We start from the raw sequence: 12,967 nt of genomic DNA, 5'->3' as shown, positions 1-12,967 counted from the left end.
CAGTCCTAAGACTGTGGCAGATTGTTTTATTTGTTAACAATTCTTCCTTCCCTCCCTGTCCTTGACACGGTTCCCTGTGGGCAGAGTTTAGTACTGAGGTATGCCACTTGATACAAGAGAAATCATTTCTAATCCACGTCATGAAGAAACATTTTTCTTGCTCCACAGATATCTTACACCACAGATAAAATATCATATGAGCACCTTTCCCCTAAACAGCCAGGGTACATCAGCACAGAGAAGCAGCCTTATACTCCCTGCCCATCACTTTGCACAGCACATGCAGATACTCAGGGGCCGCAATTTGGCTGTACCCAGTTTTCACTTTCTTTTAGTATTTCCTCAAGATCAGAAGGTGCTACATCTTCGCTGTGAATGGAAGAGCATGTGGATTGGCTTCTAGGTACAACTTCTTTTCTTCATGAACCCATCACCTTCTTATCTGTACATGAAACTTATGCTCTGTCAGTCCTGCCTCCTGAGGACTTCTCCAGTCTCATATATAATGGTTAACCAAAAGAAAAATCTCTTCCCCTATAGCACGAGTTTTCAGTGATAAATGAACAAAGCATCACCAAGTGCTCCTCCCTGAACAAATGCCAAAAGCTGATTCATTCTCTGCATGACATCGGTGGGTTTCATCCAACCATAAAGTGAAATATCTGCTAGCGTGCACTTGATAGTAATCGCTCTTCCCTACTCCACTGATATTATGCAACAGCCAACCGTGTCATTTGACAAAGGAATTGTGTCAATAACTTCCGGTTTCTCTCTAAGGATAATGTTTGTCTTTAACTTTCCAGCTGATTTTCCAGGTGTCTCTTCAATAAAATGACTTATACTTACTTCTGTTACAAGGATCCTTTAAGGAAGCTACTAGAGTTTTAATCTCTTACCCACCGTTAGCAGTATAATACATTAATTTTGTAACGGAAAACATTATTGGGTACTTGCCCTGGGAAACTTGAATAGTATAACAAGGAAGCCACTGTGCTTTGTTTGAAAATGACACCAAAACATCCATGGTTTCACAGACAAAGTTTCATAACAGGCAATGACTGGGGACTTGGAGCGAATGGATGGCAAGCCCAATAAAAAGCAGTTTGAGATAGTCATCATCATACTTCCATATGCACTTTTTCATTTCAGCTACTGTTTTGAAATCATCACTCACACAAACGTCCTTGTTTTTACACATACAGATACACATTTTATATTTGGAATGGGATTCAGTTCTATAAGTATGTTTATGACATTCTGAACTGCAGCATTTACATTACTATTTTCATCACTATTTTCACACTGCAATGAACCACTTTTGAGCCACTGATCTATTTTTGTGAAACTGAGATACAATTTAAGACCAGCAACAACAAACTATGCTATTTTAACAAATAAACAATAAGCAAATGACATAAAAAGTATATTAACCAAGATGAAGTGCACCATGATGAAGTGCTTATGAAATGTAAGCTATATTGACCAGTGCAGTCTTCATAGCATGAACACAATTTTTTACACCATAATAACTTTTAAGAACATAATGGGATTTCTGATGAAATTATAATTACTCTCATATCTCAAGGTCCTACATGCTCTGCCACTCCTACACTATCTTTCTGATTCACATTTCGAAGTCCCCCCCCATCACTCCATCCCCTTGTGTTGGTCTTCTTGCTAACCTTTGAACACATCCAAACACATTCTCACCTTCAGGCCTTCGCACTGGCTGTTCCCTCTGCCTGGAACACTCCTCCCCAGGTATCTGTATGAGTAACTTCTGTCACTTCCTTTAACTCTTTGCTTAAGGTCTCTTTCTTCATGAAGGCTACTCAACTATATTTATCCTGCTCTACTTTCTTTCTTCCAAAGCACTTATCCCCTTCTACCATGCTGTATAATTTGGTTTATTGTGCATCTCCCACTCCTACCCCTCCACTCCCAACTGAAAGAAAACTTCACAAGGGCAGTTTTATTCATTCAGCAACTAGATTCATGGAAGGTGCTAAATAAATAGTAGTTGAATGAATGAATCAATAAGTGAAATGTTTTCACTGCTTTTCCTTTTTAGCCACCAATCTGTCTGTGGATCTTACTTTGAGAATTAAACAGAAAATGGAGAACTATCAAATGATTTAAGCAAGAGAACTACACAAGGTCAGAAGATGATTTAAAGTTTGGAGAGGCTGGACTTTTTTTTTAGTTTAAAAGTCAACCCATGAAAAAAATGATGAAAGTCACAATTTTCCAAATGACTAGGTCTTCGTAAGTAGTTAATTTCAACCCCACAATACACATATCTATAGATATATGATCAATGTTTGTATATATACACATACACATATATGCATGCACACATTAGACATATGTTGAACAAATCTAGAAGAAGCTAAGGACATTTTTCCATCATATGGGCATTCTTCATATAAAAGCTAATGACTTAGGTAATAGTTAAGACAACCATCCATCATAATTTTCCTGGGATAGCCCAGTTTATACTGTTTGATCTGGTGCCCCTTCCAGTTAGTATCCCCTTTTACTCTCAAAAGTGTCCTTATCTGAGCAAAAATAATTACATGGTTATCCTACTCATAAAGAAGATACATACATTTCTTCTTATTCAAGCATGCCAACCAAGCTTTGGAGGATTTTAGCCGAGTGGGTGTGGAAAAAGTGACAGCCATAATTAATTGTAACACCTGCTGGCCAGCACTGCAAGTGAACTCTTTCAAACAGGCAATTCTTTAGCCAAGGAGCACAGTCATTGTTGAAGTACATGCCACAAGCTTCATATATCTAGCTTTAGAACTCAAATCCCCACCAGGTCACCTGCACAATCTCCAGCCCCTATGAGAATGTTCACGTGATGAGTGGGCACAGCACATTCTTCTCTGCAAGCCCTTTGTCTGAAAAACTGAGACCCAAACCCAAGACTCTAGTCAAAAGAGAGGGCAGAAAACAAAGGCTCTTCTATTATCCTCGTGGCCCAGAGGGCTTGGAAACTAGGAGAATGTGGAGTCAAGTCTTCACAACGACACATGTGTTTTGGTCTCTCAGTAAATTCCAAGAACTTGACCAAACACTAGATCTTGAAACTTTCATTCATATCTGCAAAAGCCATGCACCCATCAGGTCTGCAAACAGAATTTTGTTGAAGCTGCTCTCCCAAATCATAGGAATTGTCCCAATTCATGCCAGCCCTAGGTAAACAGGCACATTCTTATTGTGCTCGAAGACAATAATAACCTGGGATCAGAGCCAGAGTAGACACTTAATATGTCAAGGAAAAAACTATTTTATTTCTTATATGTATAAATAGATGACAAGCAACCAATTACATCAGTCTTTTGTCTTCCTTGCTATTTCTTTTTTCCTTATGCATTTTTTGGGTTTTTTGGGTTTGTTTTTTTTTAACCTTTCTTACCTTTGCATTTAACAAATTAAAGACTGAAACAAAGCCAGACTCAAAATTTGAAGTCAGGAGAGGGTGGTGAAGAAAATAGTGAAGATTCCTTAATACCTAGGGTGACCACATAATTTATCATCCAAACCAGGGCACTTTTAAATGTGAAAGGGGATGCATTTGATAATTCAGATAGGTCAACAGGAAAAAACCAGGACTACTGCAGGCTAACCAGAGGGTGTAGTCACCCTTCTAATCCCTCATACATTTTCCCACACAAAAGACATCCTGTGTGTAAAGAAGCAATTCTGCCTCTGCTACATCAACCGAACTTCAAATATAGTCCTCTCTCTTTCAGGCCAGGCCTGGCTTTCCACAATGGAGCTGGAAATGTTTTCACTCCACCCTGCCATTCCCTATTCGTGCAAAACTGGCTCCATTTTTACTCAAGAAAGCAGGCAGCAACACACTAGAATGTGGATGCAGGCCAGGTGCCCAGTAAGCCCCAGGCCTGGTGCCTCGGGTTTCTCATAAAGGAATACTTCACAAGAAAGGAAGCAACCTGGTGAGAAGGTACACAGATACCAGCCACGGATTTAACAATCCGAATCTGAATGTTAGACCCTTTTGTTGATGCCAAGGCACACAATGAAACTGGACAGAGCCCGAAAGCTACCTCCCCAGCAGCACACATTCATCCAAAAGAAATGGCTGTGGCATCTGTCCTCAGCTACAGGTAACAGCCTTGGTTTCTTTGCCTTTTGCTGAGATCAGTGGTGCAGAAGGATTTGAAAAAAGTAAGAAAATATGTTTTTTTTTTCCCTCAAGATCACAGTTCCCACGTTAAACAGAGCCAGTGCTTACTTTTACCCCGTACTTCCTGTTCAGGGGGGTCAAACATTGCTCATGTTCTTCATTAAATTTAGTCCTGTGGTTAGTGACTATTAATTCACTGGAATATTCTCCCTCACATGCATGCAGAGGGGAGACCAATTTTATAATCTAGTTGGAATCTACAGCACAGAAGAATCTATGATGGTGGTAGGAGCAGAAAAGCTCCAGCTGGCTTATCTCAAATGTTCAGAATGACTGATTTCTTCAGGGACTCCATAGTCATTCAAAAAGATTCACTGCCCAAGGCTGTTCAATGCTGTGATGGAGGCAATGATAAAGCAAATGCCTTAGGCTGTTAAGCCTTATAAAAGTAGAGTACTACCGATAGCTGAGAGTCTCATGACAAATGCTGGGAGCCAGGGAACCACCTGTCACAGAGATGGTAGAAGAAACTCCTTTTGAATTCATGCAGATTGGACTAAGTCATTCCAGCTAGGAGACACTATGAGTCCAAGGGGCCACTTGTATACAACTGCTGTTTTCCCAGTGATACGATAATCTTAAATTCAAAGACATTTTTGTTAATATAACTGTTTAAACTGCTTCACATAACCACAATTGAGGCCAAAATGGGCCGAAGGAATAATCAAAACAAACAGCTCAATAATGACTTTTTAAATGTTCAAAGAAAAAAGAAACTAACTGGTTAGGCTGCTGGATGATAAGGTTATAATGCCTCCTTTGGGAGATGAAAATTATGGCTTCCCCACCTGACCCCATCTCCCAACAGTGAAGTGGATAATTTCTGAAGAATACAATGACCCTTTATGCTGGGCTTCTCTTGTCTGCTAGGGATGCCATCTGTCTCCCACACTATATAAACAATCCCTGCAGGAATCTTCTGATGCCCAAACAGATTAGCAAACTCCAGATTTTCACACCATTAATAATATCCCCATCCAGATTAGGCTTCTTGCTTTAATAACTCCAAAGATAAGCCTAATAACTGATCCTTTTTGTTTACAGGTAATGTGAGTGTCATTTTAAAGATAACCTCTCAGAACACACAGCCATCTGTTGGAGGGGGAGCGGGTGGAGCTCTCTCTAGGCAACAGAAGAAACGAGCCCTTGAGGGAACAGAGGAAATAGTAAAATGAAAATCATACTTATGAGACAAATGAAAACATGAAATTTCACCAGGTCTAATAGAGGACTCTAATAATTACATTAAAATCTTTTTCTTCCGAATGACAAACTAGAAAACTATTCAAAAAAAGACAAGTTTCACACTTTGACAAAGGCATACGTACAATGAGAATTCAGAGTTTGCTTGACTCTAGGACGGTGAAAGCAGAAACCGTACTGGGAAGGCTAAAGGCCCCCGGGAAGTTTGCCTACCGTTCACCTCTACCTACGAGGATTGCTGACGCTTGCCTTCTCCAAGTTTATTATCGATTGATCCCCTGTAACTCTGTGAGCTCTCTGTATTGTCTCCAAAGACTTCCAACTCTAAAAGAAATAAATGTACCTGTAAAGCTGTTCCTAAATTAATAATAATCAAGGAAAAACACCTGAGCTCTGCTAATAGCGGAAAACACAAGGCATGGAAGAGCCAGACCTCTGCAGTTGCACGTCCTCGGAAACGTCTACGTCTAAATCTGCAGCCCCAGTTTCCTCCAAGGCCCCAAGCCCCCGCAGAGGATGTTCACAACACGTTCCAAACCAAAAAGGAAATGAAGCCTCCGCTCCCTCAAGTGACGATCAAATGGACCCAAAAGTCTCAGCTCCCCGGGAGAACCAAACCTTGAAACACGTCCCAGTGCCTCTCACCCGCGTCTCTGGGCAGCGGAAGCCGAAATGTCAAATGAATGACCGCGCCGGGGCGAGAGGGAGGAAAACAAAGCCACCTCCCGCTGTCCGGTACCTGCGGCGCGAGGGCCGGGCCAGGGCCGCGCACTCACCTGGGGCTCGGCGCCCGCTGCCGCCGACTGCGGGTGGGGACGGGGCCGCCGGGCGACACGGCGCCCCCGCAGTCGCCCGGACCCGCGGCCCCGGCGCCGTCCGGCCGGCCCGCGCACGCCGCGGGGAAAGCAGGCGACCGGGGGCGCCGCCGCGCGTAGCATGCAGCTCCCGGCTGCGGCGGCCGCTGCCACGGGGCCGAGGGACCCTACGCGGCCGTCTCCGACCCGGCGACTCCGAGGCAGCGACGAGAGACGCAGCGCGGAGCCGAGCGCGTCCAACGCGCCCCTCAGCGGCTCTTCCCGCCGCCTTCCGCAGCGGGCTGGGTCTCGGCTCGCCTTTGTGCTGGCATCCTCCTTCGCTCCCAACGACGCCCGGAGCTCCCCGGGCGGCTCCGCGCCGCCGCCCACCCCCGGGTTACGCCGCGCCCCCCGCGCGGCCCGCCGATTCTGTCGAGTCAGCAGCGGCGGCGGCGGCGGCAGTGGCGGGGACGCGCGAAGCCATATCTCCCGCCCGCTCTCGGGAGGGCGCCAGGGGTCTGGGCGTCCGGAGCAGGTTTACGGGCGAGCTCGGCGGCCCGGGCGCGGCGCGTTCCCGAGCGGCCCCGCAGCGCCTGGCTCCCCGCCGCTCGCTCTCCAGGCGTCGCCCGCGAGCCGCGCGCCGGCCCGCCCGCGTCGCCCTCTCTCGCCGCTCCCCGCGGGCTCGCCCGGCCTCCCTCGCGCTGCCACTTTCCTCTGGCCCAGCGTGCCCGGTGCCCGCCCTGGCCCTCGGGGGGCGAAGGGTGCGGGCCGCTCACCTTCCGCGGCGTCGGCGCCCCTCCCGCTGGAAGCCCGGGAGGCATCTGCCCGCACCTCCCTGCGGGGCGCTGGGCTGGGGGCTTCCTGCACGTCAGGAACCAGAGTGGGGGAGGCGGGAGGGGTGAGGGGAGAGGGCGGGAGGGACTGCCAGACCTTGGCCAGTTGGACCTTCCCGGGGAAGGTGTGGGAGAGCGGGGCGGATGCAGCTGGGCGAAGGACGAATGCCGAGGCTTTGGCGGAGCCCGAGCTGCTCTCCTTCTGCGACGCCGAAAGACATGAGGGTTCCGAGAGGCGCCGCGGAGGAGGAAGACCCTCTGAGGTCAAGCAGGCTGGACTCTTCCTAAATCCCCCCGGAAGGCTGAATGGAGGAGTGTCATGCCTCGGTTTCCCCAACTGCAAGGGCAAGACGGTAATACTCGGGTCACCTACACGGGGTGTGGTCACGATTAAAAATGGATTATTGAAAGCCCTCCCAGCTACTTTGCCTAAAGAGGGCACTCAAATTAAAAATTACCGTATTAATACTTTCAGCTTTCTGTTTACTTCTTTTGTAGCATCTTCATTGACTCAGTCCCACTTAGGGGAAAGAGTAAAAACGCTGACATATAAGACGATTACCCACTATGCGTGATTATCTATCTGGATAAGGGAAAGATTTACTCGATTTTACAGTTTAACTACAACCATAGGAAAGAAGTCCCAAAACATTTTTTCCACAAATAATGGGTATCCTTATTTACGGTTTTTTGAGTATGTACTTTCAGTATTATCCATTTCTCTGATAAAGCTATTCATTTTTCCTTTGGGAACTACCCCTCCCCCCTTGCCCACGAGTCTCTGTGGTTCCAGGATACTGACACCTCCCACCCTCACTCCCCAGAACTGGCCAGTCTTCATATTCCAGACCGCAGTGATTGGTTCTGGGATAGGCATATTGATCCAGGAACTCAATCTGGGGTTTTTGCTGAATCAGTTCAGAAAAAGAAGCCCTTCAAACTAGAATAACTTATTTGGAAGGATATAAGCCAGTGATAAATACCACCAATGCCTATAAATGAAGTCAAGTCAACTTCAAGAGAAGGAAGACTGTGGGAGAGGGGATGATATCTTTTGAGACTTAGGAGGCAAATGTATCTGAAGTGAACTCTACCCCCGAAGGCAAAAATCCCCCTCCTCTCCTCAAGGCAGTTTCAGTTGTGTTCTGTCACATGTCACAAAAAGCCCTGACTCATTATTCCTCTGGATCTTTCCATCCCAGGCATCATTGCTAGGCTACTCCAGTGAATTGATGAACAACCCCCCCACGCCCCCCCAACACACACACACAAAAGAAAAAAAATGGTCCTATTCTTGTACTTGCTGGAAGAGTAGGGATCCCGAAAGATCCCACATGATGTTCTCTTTCTACAACTTGCTCTAGACTCAGCAACCCCACAACTGCAACCCTTAACCTCCTGTGTTGATTAAGCGCTGTCTTACAATCTGGCTTTAAACAAAAAAGCATAAAATTAAATAGAGCTAAAATGGATCATTATTGCTGCCCTTAGGTTTAAAAAACAAAACCTTTTTCTCTCACCTTAAAAGCAGTCCCATATATCCTTAAAAAACTACAAATACAACTACCATATGACCCAGCAATCCCACTACTGGGCATATACCCTGAGAAAACCATAATTCAAAAAGAGTCATGTACCACAATGTTCAATGCAGCACTATTTAGAATAGCCCAGAGATGGAAACAACCTAAGTGTCCATCATCGGATGAATGGATAAAGAAGATGTGGCACATATATACAACGGAATATTACTCAACCATAAAAAGAAACGAAATTGAGCTATTTGTAATGAGGTAGATGGACCTAGAGTCTGTCATACAGAGTGAAGTAAGTCAGAAAGAGAAAGACAAATACCGTATGCTAACACATATATATGGAATCTAAGAAAAAATGTCATGAAGAACCTAGGGGTAAGACAGGAATAAAGACACAGACCTACTAGAGAATGGACTTGAGGCTATGGGGAGGGGGAATGGTAAGCTGTGACAAAGCGAAAGAGTGGCATGGACATATATACACTACCAAACGTAAGGTAGATAGCTAGTGGGAAGCAGCTGCATAGCACAGGGAGATCAGCTCAGTGCTTTGTGACCACCTAGAGGGGTGGGATAGGGAGGGTGGGAGGGAGGGAGATGCAAGAGGGAAGAGATATGGGAACATATGTATATGTATAACTGATTCACTTTGTTATAAAGCAGAAACTACACCATTGTAAAGCAATTATACTCCAATAAAGATGTTAAAAAATAAAAAACTGTGTATCGGGCATTAAACATGAGGCTGAGGCTTCAAATAAGGTTAATAGCAAAGTCATCTTAAAATCTCAGACTTGCAAAAGTGTGTAAAGGTTAGGTTCTTTCATACCACACTCCCCATCCCTGTCACTACCACTCCCCAAACTGGGGCCTCCACTTCACAGGATCCCTGACTGGTTCTCACTTAGCCTCTTCCTGAGCTGTTCCTGTGAAGAAAACTCAGTATTTCATTAGCTGGTCAATTCTACATTTAAACTGGCCTAACATTAGACAGTGATTCCTTATATTGAGTTGAAATACTTCTTTCACCTCACAGGACTACAAGGACTAAAGACAGACTTGGGAAGCCCTTGAATTTTCTCTTCCAAAATCTTTGCATGGCCCTTAGCTGTTTATCATAAGGCAGAGTCCCGACCCTTCATCATCCTCCATTACCTCCTTTCTATGAGCGTGCTCACCTTTGAGCACTCCTCCAGAAGCATAGCATTCAAAGCTAAACCCAAAGGCAGATTCCAGGAAACTTAAAGTTCAAGCCTCTTCCAGCACCACAAGAGGGGTCCTAGAAGTGTATTCATGTGGTATTATGTTTCTGTAAAAGTTTTGGAAGTAAAATATTTTCATCTTAAAAGATTGCTGTCTCTGTGTACTCTAACTTCCCTTCAGTCATAATTTCCCTTGTGTCCAGAAGCACTGAAGTGATTGCTGGCATTTTGGGGATCTGGCTAAGGGGAAGCTGAGTTAGTTAAATGGAAAAAATGTATGTGGTTCATGGGCATTACAGCCCATTGGAACAGTAGCATCTATTCTGACTGCTTGAAGGCCTACTGTCACCTGGGTCACTTGGTATTGTGACACGAAGGTGGATGGCCAGAGACCAATCAGCAAATGAATGCTTTGGGACTCAGCACAGAAGCATGTAGGCAATGGGGTAATGTTTGAAATGTATGGATCCAGAACTAGAATTGGAAAATCCTCTCACATCTTATTCTGTATATGTAAAAGAAATTTGGTACAGATTTTCCCAAATTCGACCACTATCTTAAAAAATGTATGTAACTTTCCCAATAATGAGTTGTAGACTGGAAAGAAACTCTTCTAAACTACCAATAATAAAAATAAATTTCAATCAACTCCACTAGTGGAAAGACTGAACTATCTATTAACTCTATAGAACAAAATGTAACAAAATCATTTTCATATGAAGAAGAAATCAAAGAGTATGCAGTCAAAAGATGAAGGAAAAAGTATTGTTAAAGGTATACTAGGCAGTTAAGTAATTTAAAACATCAAGATATTTTTCTGAATTTGGTGATGTCTGGTTCTTGTGAATTTTTTAATTTGTAATTGGTTGTGACTTTTATTCTAAATAAATACTTTTTGTACCTTCTTTTATACTTGTGGGTTTTTTTCTTAAAGAAGCCTCTGTATTGTGTAATCTTCAGACTCCACAAAATGTGGATCTATCCCCTGTTGAACCTGATACTCTGAATATAGTCTAATCAGTGTAGCATTCAGGGAGTGGGAGCTTCCAATGGAAGAAATAACTAAGCACAATAATAGCTGAGACGTCCATTACTGTCCTATTTCATCTATCAAGCATCATAGAGAAATGAATGACTAGTTACAACTAGGGAATTTAGGGCATGACTGAAGAATGTCCGTTTGAACACACAAAAAAGAAAATTTCTTAAATGTATTACAACTTTTCTCACTTTTTAAAGAAAGTATACCAAACCTAACTGATTCATCATTTTCATAGTGGCTGTAATTTATTCACTATGCTATGATTTGGTGATACCCTTAGGACCCATCTAGGCATAAATGTTTTTGCCTCTACACTAAATGGCCTCAGGCTCCTATAGTTTTCATTGTTGCTGTTCTACTTTAAAAGTAACTTTTTCCTTTGAACCCGGTATTTTTCCTATAACCTTTTCTTTTCTTGATAATCTTTCTTGTCTCACTTTAAGTTCCTGTTTATGGTCTGGTATGGAATTGATCAACTATATAAACATTCTCACTAGAACTCTGTTTAAAATGCCTTGTGGGAGGGGGGAGGTTCAGTGAATAATATGTGTGAGCTTTAGTGCATACATTTCATGGTATCTGTTGTGGTTGCTTGGAATCCTTTCTTATTTTCTTCCAATTTCTCACTCACTAGTAATGGTAAGAAGCCCTGGATTCTCCTTTTCACATATTCTCTCAGTAAATATTTAATAACCATTTACTATGAGCCAGGCATTCTTCTAAGTGTTAAGGATACAGAAGTAAATGGAACAGAAAAAAAATCCCTGCCCTTGTGAAGCTTATATTCTGATAGAATAGGGAAGGAGAGGTCAAATAATAAGTTGTGGCAGAAAATGTTAGTGTTTACAATATCCATATGTTCCTATATGTTTTCCAGTCTCCTTTGCATTTAGGATAGCTGTGTGACTACTTCTGGCAAATAGAATTTAAGCAGCAATGATGGGTATCACTTCTAACAGTGAAGCTAAAAATCCAATGTGACTTCTTTCCTTCTCTTCACCTTCCCTGGATACCACAGAGGCCACCTGTTGAAATGGTGTCATCCCAAGATGGAAGGAGCCTGCATCACTGAGCCATCACTTGGAGGAAAGCTAACTGATATAAGGCTGTGATGAGAGCAAGAAATAAAGTGTTAAGCTACTTATTTGTTACAGCAGCCAGTATTAATGATCCTGACTAGGGACCTCCCTGGTGGTCCAGTGGTAAAGAATCTGCCTTCCAATGCAGGGGACATGGGTTCGATCCCTGGTCAGGGAGCTAGGTTCCCACATGTCGTGGGGCAGCTAAGCCCACACTCCACAGCTACTGAGCTCGTGCTTCTCAACTAGAGAGAAACCCTGCACACCACAACTAGAGAGAAGCCCATGCACCACAGGGAAAGATCCTGCACGTGTCAACGAAGATCCTGCGTGCCACAACTAAGACCCAATGCAGCCAAAAATAAATAAATAAATAAATAGATGATCCTGACTACAATGGAAATTAATACCTTGAAACAGGGTATTGCTATAATTAAAACCTAAAATATGTGGCATTTACTTAGGAGTTAAGTAGCAAAAAACTAACATTGGAAGCTAGAAAGATGGTGATAATAGTATGCAGTGGCAAAACAATTAGTAAAATGTTACCATTATCACATAACTTATCTCGAGCCACTGAGTCAGCAGCAGTTAAGATAAGTGATCAGAAAGAATCAATTAGTAAGTGATAGAGACTACTGATCGCATATGGCAAAGTATCACAAAAAAGATACGAGTTGAGGAAAGAACTAACCAGTTTTCAAAAATAAATGAGAGATTACAGAAAGTCTAGAAATTTCATGCTTCACAGAGGTGGATTGACAAAGCCCCAGTAAAATTCAGCCAGGGAAAAGATAACGTTTAAGGGTGTGGTTAGATAGGTTCAAGGTTACCATTAAGTTGAGGAACGTTTAGTCTTATATTTACAAAAACACTGGGTATAGTTACTGGCACACGTAACTGACTGGAAGAAAAAGATCAGAAACCTATTTATTTGTTTTTTTATTTTTTTAATGTTATTATGATTTTATTTATTTATTTTTTAACACCTTTATTGGAGTATAATTGCTTTACAATGCTGTGTTCGTTTCTGCTTTATAATAAAGTGAATCAGCTATAC

At 43.2% G+C, this 12,967-nt stretch overlaps 1 protein-coding gene across 2 annotated transcripts in view; it reads right to left on the bottom strand.

Moving 5' to 3' along the window:
* The window catches only part of HECW2 (HECT, C2 and WW domain containing E3 ubiquitin protein ligase 2), a 414,063-nt gene extending 407,671 nt beyond the window's left edge, over nt 1-6,392 (bottom strand). For both annotated transcript variants that reach the window (XM_067741145.1, XM_067741144.1), the window contains exon 1: nt 6,199-6,392. The gene's annotated coding sequence lies outside the window, so the exon portion shown is untranslated. The remainder of the gene's footprint in view (nt 1-6,198) is intronic.
* Between the last annotated feature and the right edge of the window lie 6,575 nt (nt 6,393-12,967).

Source organism: Pseudorca crassidens, chromosome 6 (assembly GCF_039906515.1).
Source record: "Pseudorca crassidens isolate mPseCra1 chromosome 6, mPseCra1.hap1, whole genome shotgun sequence".
NCBI lineage: Eukaryota > Metazoa > Chordata > Mammalia > Artiodactyla > Delphinidae > Pseudorca > Pseudorca crassidens.
The sequence above is the reverse complement of the archived record's forward strand: the minus strand, read 5'-3'. Positions and strand labels throughout refer to the sequence as shown.